Raw genomic sequence first — 27,690 nt, 5'->3', positions numbered from 1 at the left:
GTGACCTATTTTAAACCCTTTTCAATATATCACACAGCCCAGGCCCCTTTGGGTAAAATTTGAAACACTTGTTACATTTCTTTAAGCCCCACTTTAATGCAAATCATGAATCTAATGGAGGCGTAAAGACAAAGAAAAATCCATTATTATAATTCGCTTCATCCCAACTGACCAGTGCACATTCTCACAATTATAACGAGCTCTTGAATACATTAACATCAAGTCCATGGATAATGTGTGGTGTGTTGTTCAAATAACCAATTAAAAGGAAGCCATTCCATGAGCGCTTTGAATGTTTAACATCACACAGGAATCTGCATGTTACATAAAATGGCTAGTTATTTCTACAAATGAAGCCTGCTCTGGGTCTTTCAAGGACAGTATCATGTTTTCAGACAAAAGACACGACTCTAAAAGTGAAAGATTAAACACTGAAAACCTTGGACAAAAATTCAGAGAAAATGCTAATAAAAAAAGCAATCAAAGACAAATTAGTAGCTAAAACTTTACATAGGAATAAAGAAAAACTATTTAGTTTTTTTTACGCCTCATGCCTTCAAATGCATAAAGATTATTCAGATAAAAAAAAAAAAAATACTGGTGGGAACAATGCAAGTCTTACAGTATTGTGGTTGTTAATCTCGTTTTATAACAACTTGACTATTTCTGCGATTCGGTTATGGATCTCATGCGCACTTAGTCACACCTTACCAATGCAGTTAAAATCTGGTAACTGAAGTAAAAAGAAAAGATAGCAAAAAATATGTTCCACTATAAGCCAGGAAACTCATGCAAAACATGAGTGGATATTAAGACGCACCGCTGACAATTGAAACTATAAATACATGAGGGCCTATAGATTTTCTAGAGACAAGGCTTTAAAAATGTTTAATTTAAAAGATCTTTAGTTAGTGGTGAATTGTTCCCTCTGGAGCAAGACCACGAGCATCTTCTCTTGACTACGTTATTAGAATCAAATGGAAAGTACCTGGAAAATGAAATGATGAAGGAGCTTGCATAGGAGTTTATCATTATCTACAGCAGTACAGATTAGTTGATCAATCAATTAGTCAATTGCCAGAAAATTATTGCAAAGAATTTCGATGATCAAATAATTGCTTTAGTAATTCTTCAAGCAAAAATGACAAACCTTTGCTATTTCCAGCTTTTTAAATGTGAGGATTTGATGCTTTTCTTTGTCGTACATGACAGTGAAGTGAACATCTTTTGGTTTTGGACTTTTAAAGTCTGTTCAGTCAGACAACAATACATCACTTTGGGGTGTGGGAAATTATAAACAGACATTTTTCACTATCTTCTGACATTTTATAGACTAAATGAAAAATCAATAAAAGGAGAAAACAATCAGCAGATTAACTGATAACGAAAATAATTGCCCTGTAGTTATCTATTGCACTAAACCAAAAGTAGTAAAAAGACGTAGATATGAGCATTAAGGAAAATAATTGGAAATATAGTTTGTTACAGGACTGTATCTGCTCTTGACTGTGCTTCTGACTGCTATTAGAAATCTGCTTTTTTCCCATGGAGATCTTGCAATAGTAGAGAGCTCTCTCAGCAAGCGAAACCAGATTAAGTGATTTTTGCTAAAGCAATATTTCATCTATTGGCTGAGATGAGATAGCTCATTCAGCTCTGTTTGACGTGTAAAGCCTGTCAGAGGATTATTATACAATGCTTGGCCTCGATACATCATTGGATAGTGTGTACTTCGCAGGAGATAACCCATACACATAGTGTGAGATATCTCGGATTGAGGAAGTTACTCAATCTTTGACTTTGGACGATGACAAATCAAAATAAACAAATAATGACTACACCAACACTGCACAGTGACTTCTGGAAGAGCCTAACTGTGTCTTCATGTCCGCTATAACTTATTAACAACAGAATGCGTGGTGATTCAGAGCTTTTATGAGTGACCCAAGCCTGTGTTTCATCAAATAAAACTGGGACTATGACTCACCATACAGCAGGGCTGATATTGACAGGGGCGGGTGAATCAGTTTTCTCATCCATCTAACAAGGTCATGGGTGTCAGATCCTGTACGGAAGGATGTTACCATGACAATCCCCTGCCCAGGGCCAGACACAATAAAGCAGGAACTCCCGAATCAAACTTTGCTGACCGAGTTGCGATGGGCGGGGGGAAGATTTATCCTGTTACACTGCATCCTCACAGGAAACAAAGACTATAATTCAAACAATATTATTCAAAACCTGCCAGTGGTGTGACACGTAAGCACCATGCATATCTGTGGCACTCAATGGACAACCAAAAGTACAGCCCGAGAAAAGTTCACTATGCGTCTGTGGAATGTCTGTAACAGCTGAGACACTATAGGTTGCTCCTTAAATGGAACAAAAGTAATTTATTGATCATTTACGACGACATCCAGAATCTTTTTCTCTCTATGCGCTTGTCCCCCTTGAAACATAACAGGACAAATTTAAGACTTTGTTTTTCACAGCTGTAATGCAGCTGTTGCAGAAGCATTTAAAAACTGGACAGCAGAGAAAGGCATAAAACAAGTGGTATTAACATGGATATTTCAATAATTTTTTGCACATTGAGAAAAAGCTGAATTGCTTTCATGAGATCTGCACCACGCCGACTTTCTTTGTAACTAGATTATTTATTCCCTGACAGACAGCAGAAAGGGTGGAAGAGGGAACAGTTTTCTTTTGAAATCAAGATAAAGCCTCCTTATTGTGTTTACTTTCTTCAAAGCAGCTAGATGGAATTATGAAAAACAGCTCCCAGGCTGCATTCTAATAAGATAATTCACTTTTTCATGCTTTTGTGTTTCTGATCATGCTTCTGAGAATCAAGAAATATCCGATATCCAATACACGCCACATAGAACCGACAGACCCCCCCCAGTGGATATGACAGCATATTTTACTTCTCTCTCAGCCAACATTAAAATTCAGTTTTCTTTTTCCTCCACAGTGGGGGCTGATATGACACTGTGTCCACCAGCCAGAAAAACGTACTTACATTTTAGTTTCTCATTAAGCCAAAGGCACAAAGCAGTGCCATGTTGTTAGTGACGAGACCCCACAACATTTAATCTGGGATGACAGATATGCCTTGGGGACAGCAACAATCCCATCTGCCCAACAGTCCTCTCCTAAACCATGCAGTCCAATATTTTTAGTTCAGCCAGCTCACAGTGCGGAGCATATCATTAAAATATGATAACTCCGGAGACTCTGCGGGAAAAAAAAAAGGGGGGGGGGGGGGTCTTTTTGAAACAAGCACTCCCTCTTGCTTATGTAATCGTCTTTGTCGTTTCTGTTGTGAACATGAAAATGATTCTATCTGTGGTTGCAATATAAGTGTTCCTACTCATGGCCATCAGCCAAATAACGGACTGCTATTTTTGTGTTGATTTCATTACGTAACAGATATTACACAACACACAACTGAAAATGTGATGAATTACAATACAGCAAATTGGTTTCAATACAAAACCCTCATTTTCAGAATTACTGTACGGATGTGTTGCATAAACATGAAATGAAATAAAATAAAATAGTTCCAACAAACACACGCCCACAGAATATTATGAAGATTGTTTCCCTCCTCGGGTGTTTGGGATTGTTCTATGATATTGACAGTTACTTTCTGTGTCCACAGTGTGACTCTGCAACATCTTTGATTAGAAAGATGTGAAGCAGCACTAAGACACCAGCCACATGGAGCAGGCATTAACCACAAACCACCATTAATACTTGACATAAAATTTAATTTTACATTGTGTATTATTTCTTCAAAGTCTGGAAAGTCTGTAAAAATATGTAAACCGTAATTTGTCTTCTTTGGTGAAACATTTTGACTGCTGTCTGCTTAGTTTTCCTTTTCAGTCTTGTTTTTGTTTATCACTGAATTTCCTGTCTTGAATATTTAATCGGGCATTCGTGTTGATAACTTAAATGGATCCTTTATGTATGAAGACTGTCTGATGTAAAGGAATGACTGCTCTCCAAAAAACATTATATTCTATAGGATGAGACATGAGGAAACAATCAACGTAAAGCAGAGACATCTATTGTGATTCACATATACTGTACATTTCTGTGGAAGTCAAAGTTGTGGTAAGATTTGGTTTCAGCTGCACATATTTGTTTTTGGTCACAGATATGTCTTCAGTCTGCCCGAAGACAGGGGTATAGGACAAAACATAACTCCTCCGCTGCAAATAGGTGAATAACTATGTTCTAGCCATACTTCGATTGTTACATTTACATGAATTTAAAAAAATTGATAATAACAAACAATCTGGTTTACGTCAAGTAAATAGTCAGAAATCTCTAGGAATGACTTAGAACTTTAAATTCATCATCATTACTGGTAAATGGAACCAAATATTTCGACTGGCAGCTTAAGTTGAGAAACCGGTCACAGACTGTGAATCAGCACAGTGTGAGTGTGGGAACGAGTCAGTCATAAGAAAAGCTGAAGCCTATTTTATGTGTTCACTCTGCATAACGCTGCGTCCCCCTGTGCTAGTTATTTTGCTTTTTAAATGGTCAATTACATGTGTCAACATACTGTTCTCTGCTTTACAGATTAGCTTGGCTGAAACCATCTGGCACCGCACATTATAGCCCCTATTCATATGATTGTAATCTGTCTGCTGGGGGGCCGGACAAATTCAGATTGCCTGCCAGTCCCAATAAAGATCAGAAACACACACCACATTTTGAGTTTTTGAGTTACAAGTACATGTGGGATTCAGTTTTGGATAATTCGGGAAGATAATGATTAAAGAAACCAATCAATGTTGGTCCGTGCTGCATATTGTGTTAAGTGACTGAAGCACCTGTGTTATTTATCTCACTAATTAAAATCTTGCTTAGTGAATCTGAATCTAAAGATCTAATTCTAATTCTAATTCTAATTAAATCTTAAGAAACAAAATGAATAGATGAGGAAATTTAACCCAAGATTTAGAGGAATTACACAAGTGATCACCTGGGAGACTTTGTTAACTAAATAATAACAATAACTAAATAAATAAATAATTAACATCATGAAAAGCATGAAAAACAAAAATGTACTGTATGTTCCTAACCAGTTTTTCCTGTAAGAAACATTTCAATAAAGTATGAACGCATCGGAGAAGTGTTTCATCCAAATAGCATTCAACAACAACAACACAGGAAACGGACATTAACATACACACAGACACATCTTTCTGGAGCAAGTCGCTCTAAAAGGTGAGAGGTCATGTTACAGATGCCTCACTGCAGAGGTTGCATGGATTATCCCTGTTGTTTACCTCAGCTGCTCCCTCCTCTCACACTTTATCATTTCTCTCCATTTACTGTGCTAAAGCTCTTGTCTTTGTTTCTTCCCACTCCATTCTCTCCCTTTCAAAGTTTTCCTTTGTTGTTTGTCTTTTCCCCTCTGGCTCAAAATGTCCCACTCTCTTCTCCCTCCATCTCCAAGTCTGTACCCACTCCCTTTTTCATTCAGGCTGTTTTTTTGTTTTTGTTTTTTTTTCTTTCTTTAGACTTCTTCTCGCTCTCCCCTCTGCGACATCTGCCTCCCTTCTGTCCCTTCTTTGCTTTAAACAATACTTACACAAGTGACTGTAACGATTACATTCTGCAAACCACCACCACCAAAACAGAAAACTAGAACAGGTAACACATATAATCAATAAAACCATATTACTAAGCCCTGACCAGCAAATACACACACACACACACACACACACACACACACACACACACACACACACACACACACACACACACACACACACACTCACCTTCACTGCACTTGTCAGAGAGCAAACTTAAATATTGTCCACAAAAACACCTACTGCTACCACCATATCTCAGAGGAAGGCATCGGTTGGCTTTCTCTTAATATAAATCTGTTCAGAAAACAATCACAAATAAATAAAAATATACTAGAAACCATGCATTTGTCCACATATTCATTCACACACTAAGTTTTGTCGTTGTTCGTCTGAGGCTCCTCGTGTCCACATGTCAGCAAGGTCATGAACTAAATTGCTCCCGTTGGTTAGGCCAGCACCTTGCTAGGTCGCTGCCATTAGTGAGTGAGTATGTGTGTGAATGGGAGGCAAACTGTAAAGTGCATTGGATAGAAGTGCTGCATAAATGCAGTCCAGTCCATCCATATATTGTAGTTATTTTTGGAACTGTTCCCACAGCCACTTTTGCACAGATTTGCAGTCTGATGTATTTCATGCACAACCTGCCTTTCTTCAGTGCTGGCATTTGTTGTTCAGATTTGCCTATATTGAGGACTTGTGATTTAATTATGGCTGCAACAAATTATCATTTCCATTATTGATTAATCTGCCGATTTCTTTCTTCATGAATCGATTGATTGTTTTGTCTATAAAATGTCAGAACATGTGACAAATGTCCATCAGGATTTCAGAGCTCAAAGCGACTTTTATATTTCAGAAGCAAGAATCACAGAATTTGTGGCATTTTCATTGGAAAGTAAAAATTAATCATCAAAATAGATGCCAATTAATTTTCTGTCACGGTCGTTTCACCTAATTACTTCATATGTAAACACCTTCAAGTGCTCGTTTCATTTCTCTGTCCACCCTACAAAGTTTTTCTTATCTATGTTTTCAGTGAAAGTCTGAGCTGTCAGAAATTCTTATAAGTGGGCCACAGGAAGATCTTACAGCTGTATGAAGACAGCTGAGGCCGCTGCCATGCTGACACATGCACAACACACACACACACACACATACACATACACACACACACACACACACACACACAAACACACAGATCCATGCCTACATGCATGATTCAATTCCGTATATACCCGTTAAATTGCTCAAAGTCGAGTGGTGCCACTTCTCTGAAAACAACAATCCAGTCACAGCAGATGACAAACACCACAAACCAACAAAGCTTTGCCTCATTAGAAACAAAGGCAGTCAAATATGATGGGAAGTTTCAGGGCGGGTTTCTGTCTCTGCGACTACACTGTGCAGAGTTAGCCGTTCATATGAGATGCAGCGTACGCCCTCGATCGGTGACCATCTGCTCCTGATTTGATAGCAGCAAACACTGTCTGGTTTTGTGCCAGGCGAGATATCGCGCAACACCTGCTGCTCAGTCCCTCTACCACCAAGACACAAGCCCCATGGGACCGCCAAGTGAGACCCAGATTTGTTCCGGGATAAGAATAACTTCTGAGAAGCGACTGGTGGGACAGAACTTTATTTACTGAGAGCTACCCTGGTGAGACTCGTGCATGCAATAATTCCCTCTGTGTGTGAAGAGAGCGCTGAAGAAGTCAAGTTTAGTATGCAGTGAACAAGCCCTGATCTTAACAATAAGGTGACTCCAATCACAGTGCAACAGAAGAACAGATAGAAAGACAGCCCCTCAGCATGACAACTACTTCCCCACTGAACCTCCAACACTCACACAAAAAAGAAAAATAACAAGTTGTCAAGAATAATTTTTCCAATATGGTCTTTCAACTGTATCCCAACGTAATCAGATAAATGTGTTCGCTGGGAATATTAAAATAAATTTTAAACATATAATCCTTTGTTTTGTCATCTATCGCTTCATATTTATGAAATCATTCTTTCTCCATGAATACATCATTATAAATATTACATTTTTTTTTAAAAACTCTCAGTAAAGTGTCTTTGCTTTAATCTCTGATGTTTTACATGACTTTTACATAGAGGGGAGTTTTTGAATATCAACACTGTCCCATACCTACACCAACCTTTCATCTTTCTCATTCATCCTATACACCTGAGGCCTCTGTCGTCACTTCCCTCATCAGCTATAGCTCAGTGAACTGACATGCCAGAGAAATACTCGTTCTGGGGGAGATAAAGCATTTGGGGCCTGTCAAAGACAAACTGCCAAGATGTCACTGTGCATTTAGCAGCCAGTACATTTCATCCAGAGAAGAGTACCATCACCCCAATCTCATCTCTGTCACGTTTCCCCCTGCTTAAATCGATCCTGACTCAGGCTGGCCAGTGACTGGCTGTTTGACTGGCTGATGAAGAGAAGGGAAATCGATAGTGGTGTCTCTAGGTGTGTGTGAATAGGGAGAACATGTGACTGTAGAGAGTAACTTTTCTTCTGGATTGAAACACAGACTATTACCCAGTGGTTCTTGTTCTACCACCGATGCCAGTCTTAATCTAATGCTCTCAAGCCAAGACAAGAACAGCCGCATTTTTCCAGTTTTTATTGAAATTTAAATCCAAGTTCAAGCTCACAGACAGTTCAAGTACAGTGAACAGCCTTAAATGGTACAAAGGTAAGCAGGAAACTTCCCAAGGTATATATATATATAAAAAATAAATAAAAAATAGTTCACTAAAAACAGAATAATCATGTAAATTTCATAGAAAACAGGCCTTTTCAGGGATTGAGAAATTGGTTAATTTAGAGCTTTCCTGCAGCAATGGAAGTAAATGAAGTCAATTCCTACAGGTGACCAGACTTACAAACCTTCTGTGTGTACAAACAAAGTGTTGGAACAAACTGTGTTAGTACACCCTCTGATGCATTATGAGCACAATAGTGGATTACAGGAAGTAATGCTGTATATTGCCGTCTGAATGGAGAGAGAAAAGCGAGTAACAAGGGAAGACGTATTGGTTGGTCAGGGATTCTTTTTTAAACTTTTTTGGTTTATAGAAGGACTTGTCAAATATGTGAAATAACTACAGTTGCATGGACATTAGACTGGGACCAGTATCAATAAGAGTATAACGAAGTGACTGTACATATGATTAACTAACTCAAAAATGGGATTTTGTGTTAATGTCGAGAATCTCTACAAGAGTCAGTTTGTTTAGTTCTGGACATCTGTGTGTGCACGTCTAATGAATGAATAGTTCTCAAAGCAAAAAAGTTTTGGTTTCAGATGCACAGAAACCCAGGAAACACAGTGAGCATGTACACCAGTAAGTGCTGTCACAAGCCTGGGCAGGGTCTTTAGTACCTCAGTGACTTTCTATCATTCTGTGATACCACAGCAATGTGGTATTCCCAGACAGAGTTTTTTTTTTAATGCCAACATAGTCTCACATTTCAATAGTACACCTAGAAAGCAACAGTGTACTTGCGTGGACTGCTTTGCTCTAAAGAGAAGGACAAACTCATATGTAGCTAAAGCATTAATATTCTGGGACAAGCTATTCATTATGAGGAGAAGACTAAAGTTTCATATGAGGTTGCTGAGACATTCAGTGCCAGTGAAGGTGAGCGACTAGGTGAAACAGAGAGAGAGCAGACAACAAAAGAGGAGACAGGGACCACTGAAAAGAATAAGAGACGGAGAGTTTGAGATAAAAAGAAGTGAATCATCAAAACCAGACACAGAAAGAAGAAATCTCAAATCAGTTTCTACCACACTCACCTCTCCGCAGAGAGGCAATGTTTTTCCCCTGAGAAAAGTCAGTGTGCTGAGGACAGAAGCTCATTTTCCACACAGAGCACGTTCATAGAGAGGGAGTGGGAGCTCGCTGAGCCCAGTACATAATAGTGGAATAACTGAGGCTGAAAGCTGAAGCCACGAGGAGATGGGATATGGGATTTTCTGCCGCTTTATGGCAGAGGGCTTGAATGATAAGACAGCTGTGGCAGTGGCATAGACAAGAACAGAATAGATATGAAATAGAAGGTTACTGCAGCGCCAGAGGCTGGACAGTGGGAGAAAGCTGAGTACTCAGTTGTTTGTTAAGGTAACGATAATCCAGTTTCTGTCATTATAGGTTCTTTCAAAAGAATCCACCATCACTTATTCTCAAAAGCTTTCAATGTGTAATTTTGGGGTAGAAACAAAACACTGCATTACTGTTTGTGATACAGCAGTTAAACGATGTCACTTTTTTACCACACTTAATGCTACGGTAAACATGCTATCTATGGTTCTACAGTGTTTTCTGATCAAACCTGAGTGCATGTATTGTATTTCAGTTCTTTTTGTGCGAGTTATTCCATTTCATCATTTCCACACACTATATATGAACTATAGTCTGACCACTGGAACACTGGGATTTGGATGTAGAGTTTCAAAATATCTGGATATTGGTCAATTGTCTTGTTTTTCACATAAACATATTTGATCCTTTAAAACAGTTTTTGTTGTTTTTGTTTTACTTATCAGTCAATACACATACAGAAACTAATATTTCTGCAAGATGGTAATAAAGGCTCATATATCAGTGTGGTTAATTTATAGGTCTGGCCTGATTTGTAATAAACCAGTCCATCCCTTACTCATCTTATCTATCTATAAATCACTTCACCCCGTCATTGCAGCCACAGCTGTGAGTGTACGACTACAGGCTTTGAGCAGTTCAGCTCAGCACTTTGGTGACAACAGTGAATGAAAAGCTGGAGCTGCACTTATTGCCTCCTTCCCTCAGATTTTCTCAGCTCATCCAGGGATTTAAAGTGATGACCTTCAAACATCTCCCCCAGCTATTCAAGCAATGCCACCTCAAAAGTATAGTTAGTGGATGCCAACGCCTAATCTTTTCACTCAGCCATTGGTGCTGATGGTGCGTAACGAGCCTCTTTTGCCACAAACTCTTCAGTTGGAAAAATCAAAAAAATCAGAAAGCCAAGGACAGGAGATGTGGAATGACATTACCTACAGTATGTGACAATGACAAGATTTGGCAAAATCTTCCTGAGCCATGTGTGTGACGGTGTGATTGAGTTTGTGTGCGTGTGTGTGTACATGAGTGTGGGCACACACCACACACAGCTTTCACTTTCAGCAAACCCACTCTAAGTCATTGCTGACTCGTTCCACATAATTCCCAATTTCTACCAAATTTCAGCTTGTACCCAGAGAGCTGCTGCCAAAATGATCCCATTGTATGTCAGTCCAGTTTCAAAGAGCTTTCCCACAAGTATAACTCTCCTTCGCTCCTTAACTGAAGTTGTGTTTTGATTAAAAGCTACTATTTAGCTGACATAAAATGTGTTCTCTCATTTATAAGTATAGTTTCAGTGGACTGAAAAAAAACAAACATTCTCTTTTAAGTTAAAATTGAAGTCTTCTCTGCTCAGTAACTTTTTCTTGAGATTATTGAGACGGACAGTATGGCAGCTGAAATGGACACAGAAAGTGAGAAAGGCTGATCCCACAAAGAACCCAGATTAAGGTTTGAATGGACAAGAGGCAAGATTGAAACCTACCTTTTTAAGTGTTGACATTTAGCTATGAAGTGAATGTCTTTTGGCAACAATAGCTGCAATAAACAATTATTCTACATATATCAGCCTCTAGCTCATGGTAAGTGGAGGGGCTCCAGGCTGGCATCCCCAGTCAGGTTTTTGTTTAGGATCTGTATGAGAGGGAGGCCCACGTTTAAAAGTATAAAAGATGGATTCTTACAATTAGTGGCAAATCCCATTAATAAGATGAAAGATGTCCAACCATTACAAGCAGCCAGTTTCCAACTAAGATTCATTAGCTGAAGGGATTCATGTGTCTTGAGTTCACTAATTTGGTTTTATACTGATGTGTAAATCATACCCTTAAAGTTTACATGACCTGCACACACTGCTGCAGAGAGAAAGGCAGCCTGGAAGAAAACATGCACAGCTCAGACATAGCTAAGTAAAACAAAGCTCCATGTACAGACTTAACTATGAGAGTTATGTACCGGCAAGTGACTAGCATGAGTGACTTGGTATGTAATCTACCAGAATGTCCCGAGAGATACTTTCACAATCCAAACAAGTCTGCGAGCTGACAACACACAGACCAGCACAGAGAGCCACACGAGAGAGAGAGGAGGTGAGAGGAGGCACGGAGGAGTTTATCCACATCATTATAGCTGTAACTTTTTCATAGCTGGTTCTGAGTACTAGCAGAAAAGTTAAGGTCTTATGAGCCAATTTCAACTTAATGTACTCTCCCATACAATATAACCTTGTATATAAGTCCTGTTAATGTGAAAGTCAAGAAACAATCTTACCGTAGTTACTACGGGTGGTGGAAAAAGATAAATCTGATGTATTACAAACAATAAGACAGCAAGTAAGATAAAAAAAAAGGAATAATCCGATGTCCACACCATCCAGTCGCTTCGTGCGACAGTCGGTGAGAAAGAGAGAATTCAGACAGAGCGAGGAATGTGAGGAGACATTCGTAGATGTAATTTCCAGGAAAAAAAATATCATTGCCAATACAGAATGATTCAAGACACATGGGACAAAGTTTTATCATCTGTGTCATCATTATGTTTGTATTTGCAGATTTCATTCTGATGTATCAAACACAGCTCCCGTGAATCCCACAGAAGTTCATTAACTTGTCTGTGGTAAAGATTTGGGGACTATTCAATTTTTGGGAAAAACTAAGTAGTATAAAAACTTAACACGATGCAATGATACATAAAAGGGACTTAAAACCGCTCGAGAACTTGTTTTCACTGTGGATTGGTCTTCACGGTGTTCATGCTGCATCAAGGGCTCATCCATATTGATGAAACACAAGATGGGCCAAGTGTAATGGACTGAATCCACTGTGATGTACTAAGTGGCTAGACGGCGGGCTCTGAGTGTGCGCGTGTGTGTTTGTGTGTGCGTGTGTGTGTGCGTGTGTGTGTGTGTGTGTGTGTGTGTGTGTGTGTGTGTGTGTGTGTGTGTGTATATGAAAGGTAGGGAGTTGTGTGTGCTTGTGTGGATTATAACTGGCTCCATGTGTGGGTTTGTGCTAAAGTGCTGTAGCTGTTTTGTGTGCATACAGAGGTTCTGGGAAAAGTAGGTAAATCAAGTTCACTGCAAAGCTTTTAAATGATAACAAAATGATCAAATTTTGTGTAAGCATGGCGTACGCTATTAACAATTTACTAATACAATTAAGAACAGCCAGGGCACTTTTTGTGTCACTTCAGATTACACCTATCTTCAGGTGTATGAAGGCCTCTAATCCCAGGAGTTTGATAACATCCATCGCTAACTGTAGTTTCTTTCCAGCCACTGGAACACTCTTTTCTACTTTATCTTCGAAGGGAAAGCAGCTGTTTTACTTGAGCTCGTACGTAGCAACGGCTACATTTGAGCTTTAAAGGAAAGTTGCAGGTGTGGATACTGTTTTTGGAAACAGGTGAAATCTCTTTCTGCCATAATCAAATCATAATCGGAACTCCTCTTTGTTTCATTTACTTGCATTTTCATGGCCAAACAGAATGGGTGAATGAGTCACTTGCAATCTGAGCACACATTGTGCAACATTTACAAGACCTCCGCTGTAGATCCTTCAAGCCTCAAGTCTTCCCAGAGAAAACAAACTAAGAAAAAAATGGACTGTACAAGCCTCTTTAGTAGTAGCGTTGACAGACAGCCAAATGAGTAACGTGACAACAAAACGACCTCATTATAAGCTCACCTCCCTTTGCTGGTCCACTGGCAGATTCGACTTGGAACAGGCAAGGCAAAACCAGATGATACTGTCAAAACAATGTCCTCACTGTGGTAGTAAGGTTCAGTCATTATCTCTTGGCAGTTCCAACTGTCACTCTGTTGTTCAACACTTCCACAAGATGGGAGAATACAGTTTAGTTTCAACATATCCAATGAGGATGCTCTTGATACTCTTTACGCTTTCAGTTACAGATGATCTCTAAAGCAGCACCTTTTAAAACAGCAATAATAATATAGACGACTATATATCTCAATGTTGCTGGAAATGTCAGGTTTCCATTTTTTTCACCAAAAGTTAAGGCTTTGTGATTAAAGCGCACCTCTACATGCTGGAACATAACTCTCTAATTTGTGTTTTTCAATTACTCTTTTACTTAAGGTGCATTCTGGTCCACAAATAATTATCATTAAGCTTGAACATTTTACGCCCCATGTGATCTAGTAGTCAGAGTTCCAGGTCTTTACCTGGCTTCAAATCCCAGTATGTAAATGTATGTTTAATGATTTTTTTCCCAGTTGTCATTTAAAAATGGGAATGTGGAATCCCACAGCGTCTCTCAACTCCACTGTCTGTAGAAAAAATTATTTACTATTTTTAACCCTTAAACTAAGAGAAAAATAATAAAAATCTGAAATTTTTCCATCGAGGTGAAGGCTGTGTTAACTCTGATGTTATCTACATCTTTGTAGCCTGAAGCCTGAATATGCAGTTTCTCAAAATCCTCAATGCAAACAAGATGGATTAAAATGTGCATTAATGCATTATAATCTCTATAATTTAACTGAATTGCAATTACACTATATGGGCAGGTGTGGCTTCAAGTACCCACTGGGTCTATTGGGGTAAGAAGGAACTTATTCATGTATCCAAATGAGCCAGAGAGAGAGTCAGCAACAGAAACCCAATGACAGAGTGAGCGAGGAAGAGCCAAACTAAAAAAAAGGAGAAGGGTGAAAAAAAAAAGGAAAAAAAAAAGGGCAACAACATTCCAGTGCAGTGTTTGGTATTGTGCAAGCTCTGGGAGAGTTGTTGCAGTCTGGCCTGGGAAAGAGCCAGTGCGGATCTCTGGGGAGACCAACCCGCTGGCCTTCACACAAACACCAGCAGAGTGGCAGAGCAGACGCAACCAGATGTGTGGGAGTGCAGAATACGCACAAAAACACGGGGATCTATAGACACATACACAAAACACTCCACAAAGATGCAAACATGGAGCTTTTCCAGAAATAAATATCAGCCATTTGGAAAATATGACACCTACTTTACTCATTATGTAATATTAGTGAAGTTCCTGGGTATCATAACACCTCTGCTAAGAATGCGTATCAAATTTCACAGTATTTTTCAAGGGTGCCTAATGTTTTTTTTTTTTTTTTTTGTTTAATGAAATTCTAAAGTACATAGAAAAGATGAAGGGTGTTTGAGGAAAGCTGCAGTGCCAGCAGGGACCGGATAAGTAAATACAAATGAATAATATATTGGGCTCAGCCTTAAGATATAATGTACTGTAACTGTATTCCAACATACTGCATGTAATACAATACATCATTATTTTAGTCTCACCCTGTTAAACATGGCCTTTAGATGATCTATAACAACCTGGTGGTGATTTCAAAGGCCCACTACAGAGATATCACTACTCCACTGGCTGATTCATCCTTCAGATAATTGTTGGATATTCATGTAAACTAATGGCAGTAACTGATGTCATTAAAAACGTTCCACCGAAAACAAATACAAGGTGGCTTTTGCAGAGCTAACAGGCTGCTGATACAAATTTGTAGGTGTATAACTTCCACCTGATCACATGAATTCTGAACAGGAACACAATGTTCAGGACAGGAAAATCACCCTGCGTGCTGCCTTCAGTGTTCACAAATTCCTTGTCACTGGAGCAGGTAAAAATGTGCAACATGATCATCACAGATTAGAGACTTGGCTCTGTCCTTTTTAGCTTTTGGAGAGCCATTTGTGTAGAGGAAAAACATCTCAGCTGTCCAAAGTCATGTGCTAATTTTATGGTAGATTTTTTTTCCCCCCCTTAATAACACTACTCCAGAAATCCCCAGCGGTGGCACAACTATAGAGGGCACAAAAAAGAGGCCTTTAACATGAACCACAAAGAAAACAGTCAGGAGGAGGGTGGTAAAACAGATCTGCAGTCTGCTCAGTGTGAAACCCACAGGCGTTTTGCTTACCCTGGTCAAACATGAGCCACGCTTCTTTGACCATGTTTATTAACTTATTGCGTGCAAGGCAAGGCTGCAAAAACACATTTGTAGCATGTTCGTCCACTCCTGTGTAAATGTGCCGGTCATGGGGAAAAAAGGAGAACATGCGTTGAGGTTTCTCCGACACTACATACACACAAACTGAAACAGGCAAACCTTGAATTACTTGCACACAACTGCGGCACTGTAGCAGGTCTGTATTAATGTACAATCCGGCTGTCTGGCTATAAATAACAAACATGTCATCATGAGATTTTTTTTCTTCTCCCTCACACAGTTTTCTCTTTTCTCTGTCTCTCACCAACAAGGCCACACTGACACACACACATACTCTCTCTGTCACATACGCTCATTCACTCTCACTCTCTCGGTTTCACTCGCTCGTACTCTCCACACTCTGGTGTAAAACTGACACAGTGATTAGCCAGGGGCAGGTTGGTGATGACTGTGAAGAGCTCATGAGGGTTTTCTCCCCCCTTCTTCCTTACTAACATCCTCCCTCCCTGCGTCCTCCACTCCCTCTCCCCCCCTAGAGGAGCAGAGGCCTGTTTGCCATCAGGAAACATGCGAGGGTAGCATCGCCACTCAGAGCTGTATATTGCTGGGGTGCCAGTGAGGCTGCAGTGAACAACAACCAGTTGGGATCACAGAAAAATTATTTCGGCTTCGGGACTGTGTATCACACTTACGCGCACTTGCCAAGATTGCCTGCTCCAGTTGCCTGCACTCGCGTAGGCAGTCTTTCATGGCAAGGCAGGCAGCCTGTTCACTTCCTGTCAACAAATATACTTCTATTGTGTTAATATCTTTGATATTTCATAGTTCCCTCTGTCAGCTGCTTTCTCAACCACTTTGCTCGTTGCTCTGTTGATCTAAAAATTGCAACGAATCAGAAAAGAAAATAACTCATCTGGTTTAAAAAAAAAAAAAAATCATTTAATGACTAGTAAATGTTGACAGACTGTCAGAACAGTACAATATAATGATGATGGTGCAGATATATCTTGGTATTTTTGAATACTAATGTGCAAGGTAAGTCGATATCATGAGAAGAATAATCAGGCTTGATACTTTGACATTCAACCTATCCAGCCGTTAGTCTTCTGAAGTACCAGCATTAGAGACTATAGAGAATATATAGGCAGAAAATATAGGAAGCTACCAAAGACAGAAACAGCCTCAAGATAAAACTGAAGCTGCTGGAAAAACTCGTCCTACTTTCTTCCAAGAACAATCGGCTGCTTCTGCAACAGCGCTCAACTGAGAGAGAGAATGAGGAGAGGGGAACAGATTTGATAACGGTTTGCAATTACCACCAATAAAAAGAAAGTGTGGTTTTTGCGAGTGTAGGAATTCTCCTCCCTTTTCCCATGGTGGTGTTGGACTGTGTTAGGCTGATGGTAATGGGGGACAGGCTTATTTCACTAATGATTTAACCACGGCTTTGTCTGTTTCTCTGCCTGCTAACTGTGTTCTCTGGAGGATGGCTACGCTAATCCAAAAATGTGGCTCCAGTTTGGAGAACATTCACAGCTGTCTTCTGGTGTTATGTGAAATCAGGGGGTTTATTTCAAAATGTGACTTTGATGAAAACAAAAGCCCTCAATAAGAAGATAAAACAGATAATACAATAATTTGTTTTCCATAAAGAGTGTCAACTTTATGTCAAAGATCAACTTTGATAAGTTGGCATCACTTGTGTCTTACAGCTCGACAGTTAAGTTCAAGAGTGATCAACTCCAGAAAAAATATATAACACTAGTGGTGGAAGAGCCTCACAGCTGTGTGGGTCTTTCCTGTATCATGAAAAAGGTGAAGTTGATGATGCAGGTTTTACCTTTGCAAATCATAGAAGAAATTTTAAAGGTCACACAAGAGGAGATCTCCATCCAGGTAGCTTGCTGATACCTAGCAAAATCATTCTAATAGTAACACAACAACAACAACAGAAACAACAAATCGCTAACCAGGTCATCGTTGTTTACTGTATTTTTGTTTTGGATGGGCACAATCTTTTCTCTTAGTGTCTTCGAGGAAGGTGATGAGAGGTGCGGGCCAAGAAACGACTGCTGGCATCAAGAGCTTGGAAGGCAACACCACATCATCCAATTACAGGGAACACAACACCTCCCTGCTCTTCACTGCCAAGTGTAAAACAAACCAACAGCAGCAGAAACTAATGGATACCGGAGAAGGCAGAGGCAGAGGGAGCATGTTAATGCCGTCCTACGCTACTATCGCTTCCAGGTGAAATGCACAGGGGACGAAGATGAGCAGCTACCTGGGAGTCAGAAGCCTTCAAAGACAGAGCTATGTATGCTTTGTATGGCAGCTCACACAATATATAGTCCCTCTGCCTTTGCCTGAGCAGGCATTTCATCCTCCTTGCTTCCTCCAACCAGCCCCAAACCATCTGAGTTGGTGCATGTGTGTGAAATCGAGCCTGACGAGTCTCATTAAAAAAAGAAACATTTCAAAAATAAGATTTCATACACTTCCTGGTTGTGAGGGGGATGTTTTGCTGCCCGCCAGCGCTTGCTGCTTACTACATGTACGTTTTTTCTTTTTCCTTGGCATGGTGGTGGGATGAAAAATATGTAGTTTCAGCATCAGTATCACAATGCGCACAAGTGCAATCATCAGTCCCTCCAAGGAGTCTCAGGAATGATGATAAATTCAACCAATCCCCACAATATTTATGAGACCTTGCAATTTTTTAATCCCTGTGATTTTTCTGCACAAATCGGCCCAACTCAGAGAAGCACAACTTCCTTGGTAAACGGTAAGGACTTTCTTCCCCTTGTAGCACTTGGCTTCCCCAGGCACTCCAAATAAAGTGAATTATATTTAAAGAAAAAAAACTAAAAGAAAAACACATGATGTTATTTTTCCATATTCAGTTCGGCCCTAGTGAGTGTGTGTATTGTATCTTCAAGCAAATGTTCCAGACAAAGCCAAAGAGAAGATAGTTCTCTGGTGTTCCTTTGTAAAAGGTCAAGTACAGCACACACAGTATCTATTGTTTTTACACACACACACACACAGTAACATCTGTGGAGACCGAGCACATGTAAACAGAGCCGGACCCAAACCTGTTGAGACACAACAACACAGATGGCTGCTTTTTTACCCGGCTGGCACTGAGGCATATGGAAACAGAGATCATTAGCGAGACGGCAAGTGAATGACAATGTCATTAACAGAATCCTAATAACAGGTACAAAAAAAAAAAAAAGTTAACACCTCTGAATCAACATTTACCACTGAACAAAAGGATGTCGAAGAATTTATAGCAGCAGTAATCAATACTTCTTACTGACAGTGGATCATTTGACTATGTGTGATGTGAAAGGGATAACTCCAAGTGAATTATCATTATCAGAGCGTTTTACTGTTTTTCAGTTCACTATTTTGGTTTTATGGCCCACAACTTAACTTTTTCGCTTCCCTTTCACTGATGTCATCCTTGATTCCTGTAGCTAGCAGCTGCTTTTGCCAAAAAAAAAAAGAAAAAAAAAAAAGAAAAAGGCCAACTGTACCTGCCCGGCATTAACCAGCAGACAGACAAAGATAGCAAATAGCTGGTGCAAGTGGTCAGAAACACAACTGTTTGGGTTAACAGCTTGTTCTGCTGCCCCCTAACCTTTGACCTTTAGGGCACTATTTTCGTGGCGGTGTAACGACCAGTGCAAGCAGTGCTCTGACAGTTTGGTAATTTCCTCACCCTGAAATTCACTTTGCGCATCTGTGTGGTATTTTAGTGCCAAGTGCAGAGTGTAGTGATTCTCTCAGTATCTGTTGTCCACAGCTGCTTTATTCTGAATGTGAAAGAACTTCTCCTTCAGTTCAATAAAGTCCTGCAGCCATCTGAAGGCAGCAGGACACATATGTTGCCACATGGTCACATTTTAACAATACGATGTGACCATTTATGAAGTCAGACAGAGTAGAGATAAAACTGAACTAGCATCAAGATTGGTGTGGTCATTCAATTGGCTGATTTGAGGTGTTGTAAGTTCACATCCTGGAGAAATCTCTTTCCATTTTGTTGAGCTGGCGTAGTTACGCATCACTGATAGACACAGCCGTCTCAGAACGAGATCAGTGATGTGATAGGCTAAGAGTGAATTAATGAATTAATGAATAAATCATCATTTATTAATCACCGCACCGTCACATTCATATTCCACTTCAGCCAGCCCCTCTGCACCTTGCGCTACTGTGCCTACATGAACCAAAAGAGCAGGTAAGCTTGGAGACGGCCACCATGCACTGAAGACCCGCCACTTTGCGCTTTTCATTGTGTTTGCATATTTAAAACGGGGCCCTTAGTTTCCTTAGTCTTCTTTTAACTCATATAGACCTCTGACAATACTCGATAGAAGTTTCTTTTCTGTCAAAGATCAACCCAAAATCATTAAGCTTTAATCTCTGACATGTTTCAAGTACTTTTTGGCGTTGACAAACCGGTCCAATCATAATCTAATATTCACCCAATGTTCCACTACAAGCATCAGCTGTAACGCAGCTCATCAGCTCATCCAGTTATTCAGGCTGTTATACTTTTATTATATATTACATCAAATATGGATAGAGTAAGTTCTGAAAATCATACACTAATAGGCAAACAGCAATGCTTGGAGTTGCAATCAATATCACAGTCTGTCAGTCATTAAATTGGGAACACTGGCTCTGTGCATACAGCTTTTGATTTGTAGTAAGCAAGTATTGCCGTACTAATGCCAGAGTGTGCTGTAGCAGTGCAGAGAGTGGAATCAGCAGAATAATGAACACAGCTTGAGAGAATAATCACAGCACGACTCTGGTCCACAGGGAGTTACCCGACTCCTTTGGCATCAACTTTAAGAGTCACAAAAAAATGTATCTTCGCAATTCAAAACAGTCTCGCAAATAAAAGCCACGGAGAGGCGTCTACTGCAGAGGGTTTGGTAAGTCATTAATTCAAATGTGCATGCTGCATGGGCTAACTAAACAACCATTAAAAGACTATGACGGCATGAGAGGAACACAGATGGAGAAACAGACCCACACACACACACACACACACACACACACACACACACACACACACACACACACACACACACACACACACACACACACACACACACACACACACACACACACACACACACACACACACACACACACACACACACACACACACACGTATACTCACAATGCAATGAATCAAGCAGCAGCAGTGGCAGCCATGGAGTCCAGGTTGATGAAGCAGAGAGCACCTACTGCTGGAACCTACAGAGGACAGAGAGACAGAAAGACGCAGAGAAAAACAGAGACAGAAAGACAAACAAAATGCATGAGAGTGTGAGAGAGGGAAAGAAGAAGGAGGGTGACGGAAAGGGAAACAGAGAAAGTACAACAGAGATAGAGGGAGAGAAGAAGAGAGAGCATTTTGTTAGTTTGCCCAAGGCAACATCTCTGAACATCGTGGCTCATTTTCAGAGCAAGTCATTGTTCTGGCATGGCATTACAGAGCAGATATCAGATTTAATGGTACATTTAGCACCCGGGCAAATTCATCTAAAAAACATAGCGACTTTAATACACAAATGGGCACAACTTGATGCATATGAACTTGTTTGAGCTTCAAACGGCCCTGAGGTTTTGTTCTAAGCAACAATCATTGCTTCTCAGACCTATGATAGGGCGAATACCATTTACAAATGTTTTCTTTTTTAATCTGCTTGTCATACGGTATGTGGTGGATGGGGTTTCTGCAGCAACATAACAAGCGTCTGATACTTTTTTTGGAACTGAATATAGTTTGTTCATTGTAGCTGATCAGCAAATGTATGTGCATATAAATGTGAGCGCATATACAGTAATCCCTAATGATGTAAGTTTTTCTTTAAGTGTTTTTTTTTTCTGGGTGCAGAGCTGCATATAGTTTGGTCTGGTGTGATGAAAATGACACTCCAGTGAGCAGCTCAGCTGAAGTAGCTTCATTACACAAATATCAGATTTAGTGATACACTCCCAGGGTACTTCATTTTCACATTCTGAGCAGAAAAGCTGTTGCATCAGAAATCAAAACACAATACAGACACAATGAACTGCATTTGGTAGTTTAATCTTGTAGCGCTCCTAGGTGGTTTGAGTTTCAACCGTCAGACAGTCATTTTTCTCATTATTAGTGCGGACATTTCACTCGTCAATGTACCGTGCATCAGGTTTTACTTTGGTAAATATATACACGATGCTCAGTTGAGCAACATGCCAGCATTTATCTTGTCCTGGTATCCTGCTTGCTGAAAATAAACTGGACAGTAACAGTTCTCCTAATCCTGCTGGTGGATTTAATGTCAGCTGTGAAGAGAACAGCACGTTTTCTGTCAGTGTACTGAACTGAATTGCTCAGTCCTTTCTGCCATATGATCTGTTCAAGGTGCTGTATTTGGAGACAAAATAGGTGGCTCCATGAGTGTTGCTATGCAACCAAGGATAACTTAAAAAAAAAATAAAAAATCTAACCTACCCCCACCCCCTACTCTTATTAGGGAATCTTCAAAACCATTCTGGATTAAGTTATCCAAGGACAAGCATCTTGTTGGGGTATAAAAATAGCCACAGTCATCTCAGGAGCTTTGGATTTTTTCATGAGCTTATTTACTCGCTTTAGAATGGAAAAATTATCCATCAAAATGGGAATGTGGAGAGAAAATCCATCGAAGTCCATGGAAGTGCTGTGGTGATAAAACTGTTGGTGTACATTAGCGAATGAATGCAGTTTCAGAATTGTACCTTGGTGTGTAAGCTTCCTCTTTACTCCTGTGGGGCTTTAAATCATGTCTGATTATGGATATTTGTGACCAAGCTGGTAACGGCATCATGAGCTTAAAAATCTTCATTCTTTTTTTATGTGCAGTTCATCTCGGAGTGAATGAGGAACAACCGGCATGCAGACTCATTTGTATGCTCATACACATTATCATATAACTCGTGGTATAAATGCACACACAATTCTTTGGCCAACAGTAAGACACAATTACACTGGAATAACTTTATGTGGTGATCCTGTTTGCCTCTTATGTAACCCTCATTGCTATGCAGTACATTTGCCCAACCCCCACAGCTTTGATGACACCTAATGAACATTTCTGGCAACTCTCAGGCACAAGGCACTGACAGCTTGCTGAATTGTCAGTGTGCATGATGGTTATAGGGAAATTGATTTTTTTTTCACAATTTGGATTCTATATTTGTAGTTCTGACCTGTATTCCAATGGATTATGATTATATATTTCCCACCAAGTTAATTGCTGAGCTCTCTGGATATGGTGCCATTGCTACAATGGAGTCCACTCATAGTAGCATCCTACAAGCAGCCTGACAATTGAACAGGCTGTAAACAAACAATTATTACTATTAGAGGAAGAGAGAAAACAAATCAATCTATTAGATTTTGCAGAATTACTACCTGGGTCACTGTTTATCCACCATACCTGTACCAAAACTAATGCTTCAGAAAATATGGTAAAACTGGATGTTTGTTTATAACTTATATGATCATGTGATCACAGGAATGATGACTAAAACAACAGAAGAGACGCAGTTTAGATGCAGGTGGAAAAAGAAATATGAATTTTCCTTTGAACAGTGTATGGCTAAAGCTCTCAGTTAGGACATACATCATCTCTTCTATGTCATGAGTGGTGGTCCACTGGTACCTAGTACCTCAACTAATAGCTAACTAGTTGTGTCATGAGAGCCATGTAGAACAGATGAAGGATCAGGAGTCTTGCTCCAGACAGTTAGGGCTCATTTTCATAATACGGTAAGCAACATTTCTAAGGCTGAAGAAGGTAAAGAGCAGTTATATTATACATCTATGCTCTGTTAGTTTTAGTGTTACTGAATGACAGCACAGTGTCCTCCCACACACTCTCAGAGCTACACACACCTGGGAGCTGCCCAATAAAACCTCCTCCAGTTGACCTAAGCAGGTCAGCTGGATCAGCCTAGTTAAGTGGCTCAGTGGACATATGACGGGAGAACAATTACTGAAAAAGGTTTGTTCATTTTTTCTACCTGGGTTTAACACTCTGAAACTGGCAGCCTGGCAGTCATAAGCAGGATTATCAAACCTTTAGTTTACCGCTGCTATGTGTTCTGGTTATTTCTCTTCAGTGGCTGCTCCAGTATCAGCGTAACACAGTTTGTTTCTGCTGACTTAAATTTAAGTGTGGTGTTTGCAGGTGCCGATGCACAAATGTCCCCGCCTCTGTGAACTTTGCTGACTGTAATCCCTACCTCATACCTAGTAAACAACAGCTGGTTCCAGTAGTCCATCTGCTACCTGTAAATTCCCGGACTCACAGCTCTCACATGCTATTGGTTTTTCCTGGGACACTGTGAGTGTGTGTTGCTGCTTTGAAACTATAATAATAGTTTGAATTTTCAACTAGCACACTCGACGGTAAACATGCTTTTACTTGACTGTTTGAGAGCTGTCTTTCAAAGCATGACTCAATTGCTTGAAAACAAATGTACTGATAACTCATGTGGGTAATGTCTGGAAGGTATGTTCAATATTTACAGTGTAAGCCGACATTTAGAACCTCTCATAAACTTAATCTTGCACAAATCGGTTAATTCGGTTAATGGTTTACCAAATGCGTGCGTTCATGAACTGTCCCCTTAATACTACCTTGTATTGAGTCACATGCCTCCTCCCCATCCAACTAACGTTAGCCCACGTTCACTCAAAGCAAAGCTTGCGAAAACACTGAGCATCAACCCGAGCAGCTTATACCTAAAGAGAATTCCGTGTCTGTCTTTTGGGAACAAAAAAATCAAAAGCAAACACGATCACATTGCCGAATATGAAGAGTGCACGGCTCAAAATAAATAGAGACCAATCATTGCCAAATTACTGTGTTTTCCTGAAAATGTTAACATGAAGTTTCAGCTGATCACCAGAGTGTATGATGCTCTCTGTTTGGTCTGGTGTCTTAGTACTGGTTTGCTGACATCTTTGACCTTGTTATAGATGCTTTTCACCTGACCTTCCAGAACACCTTCACCTTCCTCAGCCCATTACCAGGTTTTGTTTTCATGAGCTGATAATTTGCTGACTCACTCTCATCAACGCTGACTGCAAAGAGGCTGGGTGAACAGTTTAGAGTGGAACCACTGAGTCACCTGCAGAACAGCATACAGATTGTAACATCAAAAATAGAGACTGATGAGTGTTTGTGTTTGGTACAAACAATACTCCGAATGAGTCATTTAACCTCAATTGTGCATAAGACCTACTTGAAATCAGGATTAAGGTATAATGACTCGATGACTAGAATCCGACCATTCATCAATCACACATGTACCATGTGACCACACTCACTAAGCTGGAGAGCTTTCAGCTTTTCTGTCTTGCTCAGTGGCATTTCAGGAGCACTGTATGATCCAAAGGGCATAGCATACTCACTTTGCTGAAAAAAATAAATCAAAAAATCAAAAAACAGCACTAAACTCTACAAAACTGCTATTTGTCTCTCCAGTTTTGACCATCAAATTTAAGGGATTGCAATGCAAACCTGTCTTAAAAAGTAAAACCTGTGTTTTACTTAAATATGGTGTGTTGGATATAGTATAAGTCTGTGGTTGAGTACAAAGACACACAGGAAGCTTTTACACCACAACAGGGCTCAGTGGAAGACCACAGACAAATCATCACTTACAATCCTGAGCTTAGTGGCAGAGGCGACGCCGCACAGATGAGGAAATTACCACCATCAGATGTGACTTACACTATATACATAGGTCAGTCCTGCTGGTGGCTACATGGAATATGCACATACAGTTCATCCCAGGCATCCGAATAGTTGTTCTCTATACCACCTTTATCATCGTTTCCTGTCATTCTGCGCTGCCTTGTCTGTCTCCATAACAACCATCTCCAAACTACTCTGCATTTTCAGTGACAGCCTGGGTGCTGCTGGAGGTGAGAGGGGCTCCACAGTGACAAGTACCGCTGTGACTCTTCATTTAATTGACAGATAACAAAGACAGGTGAGCCAGAGTGGGAAAAATCTGAAAAATGGAGCCTACTTGTGGGAACCTCATTATCCCTCTCTCTGTTTTACTTCATAAAAATCTTCACAGTTCCAGTCTAGTCCTGTTTGAAAAGTTGCCTCAGGGGAATTAGTGCAGATAAGTGTGTATTTTGTAAATAAAAACCAAATGAGAGAATGAAAGTAATTTCTTTTAGGCTTTAGAGCCTATTAAACTGCTGAAGCTGCCCTTCTGAAGTTAATGAATCTGTCACATATCAGTGCAGCATCTGATCCAGCAGTAGACTAATCTATACCTCTTGGTCAACACTGCTTGGGGAGCTTTGAATAGTTATAGATAGGACTAGTGTGGGTCATAGGGACTGCAGGCTCTCTATTTAAAAAAGACCTCAAAACTGGCTCTGTGATTGGTCCACCAACACTCACTTTTTCTTCAACCTCAGAACCAGAAAACGAGGTAACTATGGCTTCTACAGTATGTGCTGTAAATCTTTTCCAAGTACTCTGGCTATGTACAAATCATGACTCATCATAATTCATCATGGGCTCAGACAAAGATTTGCCAGATTATCCACACTTAAAACGGTGTTTTGGCACCCCTCCTTCATCACAACAAGCCTGTGTCAGTAGGAGTGTAAAGCTAAGGCTGGCATCACTTAAGGAGGTTATTTAAAGAGCTTTTCACCAAAATACGATGCCCTCCATTTGGTGTTTAGGTCAGAGAAGAGAGCCCAGCAGTGTGAGAAACACAACCCCAGACAAAATGATTGATGGCACAAATCAAAAGCTAATTACAGTAGAGAACTTTGTAAAACAAAAAGTAACTTTAACAACAAGTGCTTCAGGGTTTCCTGCAGTGTATTCCCAGTGTAGGAGTCCTGCCGCCGGGCCTAACAGCTTTTCTGGCAGAAACACTGTGCTTCATCCATGGTTGTGAAAGTTTTATCACACTACTAGCACAGACTGGCAAAGCAAGACAAGTATTTTTAATGTTTTTCAGGAGGATAAATTTGTGTGTGGTTGCCAATGGCAGCCTAGATTGGTCAGTAATACAAATTCATCCACATGAGTGTGACTTCAACAATCTTATCAGTTCTGTTTAAACTACGGTTACTGTGTTTTGAACCTTGTTTTTTGTAAACTGTATGGACAGAAATACAAAGTTTGAATGCAATCACAATCAATCAACATTTTCCCGATATGAATTTATATTGTTGCTTGAATGACTTAAAATGCAATGGAGAACAAAGAAAGATTGTATATGTGTTACCTACAGTATTTTAAAGAGACTACTCTTCTTAAGACCTTTGTCCTTTGTCAGTAAGCCTCTTGAAAAACATGGGAATCATCAATAATACATGTATTTTGATTATTTTATTGTCTAGACTGCTTTTAAGTGGCAACTACAGTTTTTCTGTTTATCTCCAGAGTTGGCAGAGGAAGCTTCCAAATTGTTTGTTTCCCAGTCGATTCACTTTGTCAAAGCCTGCCCTCAGTTCTCCCACATGGGTGAAATGGGAATAAAGAAAGTGATGGAACAATGCCAATCAACACCTCAGCTTGAAAATCTTGCTGGAGGATAGACAGCAGTGAAACATATCAATATTAGAAGAAAGACTGTGAAAAATATGCACCAAGGTAAAAGGTCACACAGGTTACATGAGGCCACCCTCATGTTTCAGGTACTGGTCTCTCTCCAATACCTCATAGCGTTTTTGAGGTCATCTATGTCAGTTGATTTTACAAGACGGTTCTTGTTTCTACTTCAGGTAAGGTGCTATCACTAAATGAAGTTAAGTCTAGGCATGAAAATAAGCACAATAACCCTTCAGGGAAACAAAAAAAAAAACTTTAAGAAGCTCTTCCTCTGACCTGCACTTTGCAACACCTGCAAATTACTTTTAGGTTGAATCACTCGATGCAAATCTACTGTTCAGAACTG

General features: G+C 40.0%; 1 protein-coding gene across 2 annotated transcripts in view; it reads right to left on the bottom strand.

Annotated features, from left to right (window-relative positions):
* The window catches only part of peak1 (pseudopodium-enriched atypical kinase 1), a 101,000-nt gene that overhangs the window by 29,032 nt on the left and 44,278 nt on the right, over positions 1-27,690 (bottom strand). The window contains exon 3 of one of the 2 annotated variants that reach the window (XM_056386384.1): positions 20,894-20,970. The exons of the other annotated variant lie outside the window; for it this stretch is intronic. The gene's annotated coding sequence lies outside the window, so the exon portion shown is untranslated. The remainder of the gene's footprint in view (positions 1-20,893; positions 20,971-27,690) is intronic. 2 annotated transcript variants of the gene reach the window in all.

Source organism: Seriola aureovittata, chromosome 10 (genome assembly GCF_021018895.1).
Source record: "Seriola aureovittata isolate HTS-2021-v1 ecotype China chromosome 10, ASM2101889v1, whole genome shotgun sequence".
NCBI classification, from domain to species: domain Eukaryota; kingdom Metazoa; phylum Chordata; class Actinopteri; order Carangiformes; family Carangidae; genus Seriola; species Seriola aureovittata.
Note: the sequence above shows the minus strand (reverse complement) of the source record. Positions and strands in the feature narration are given on the sequence as shown.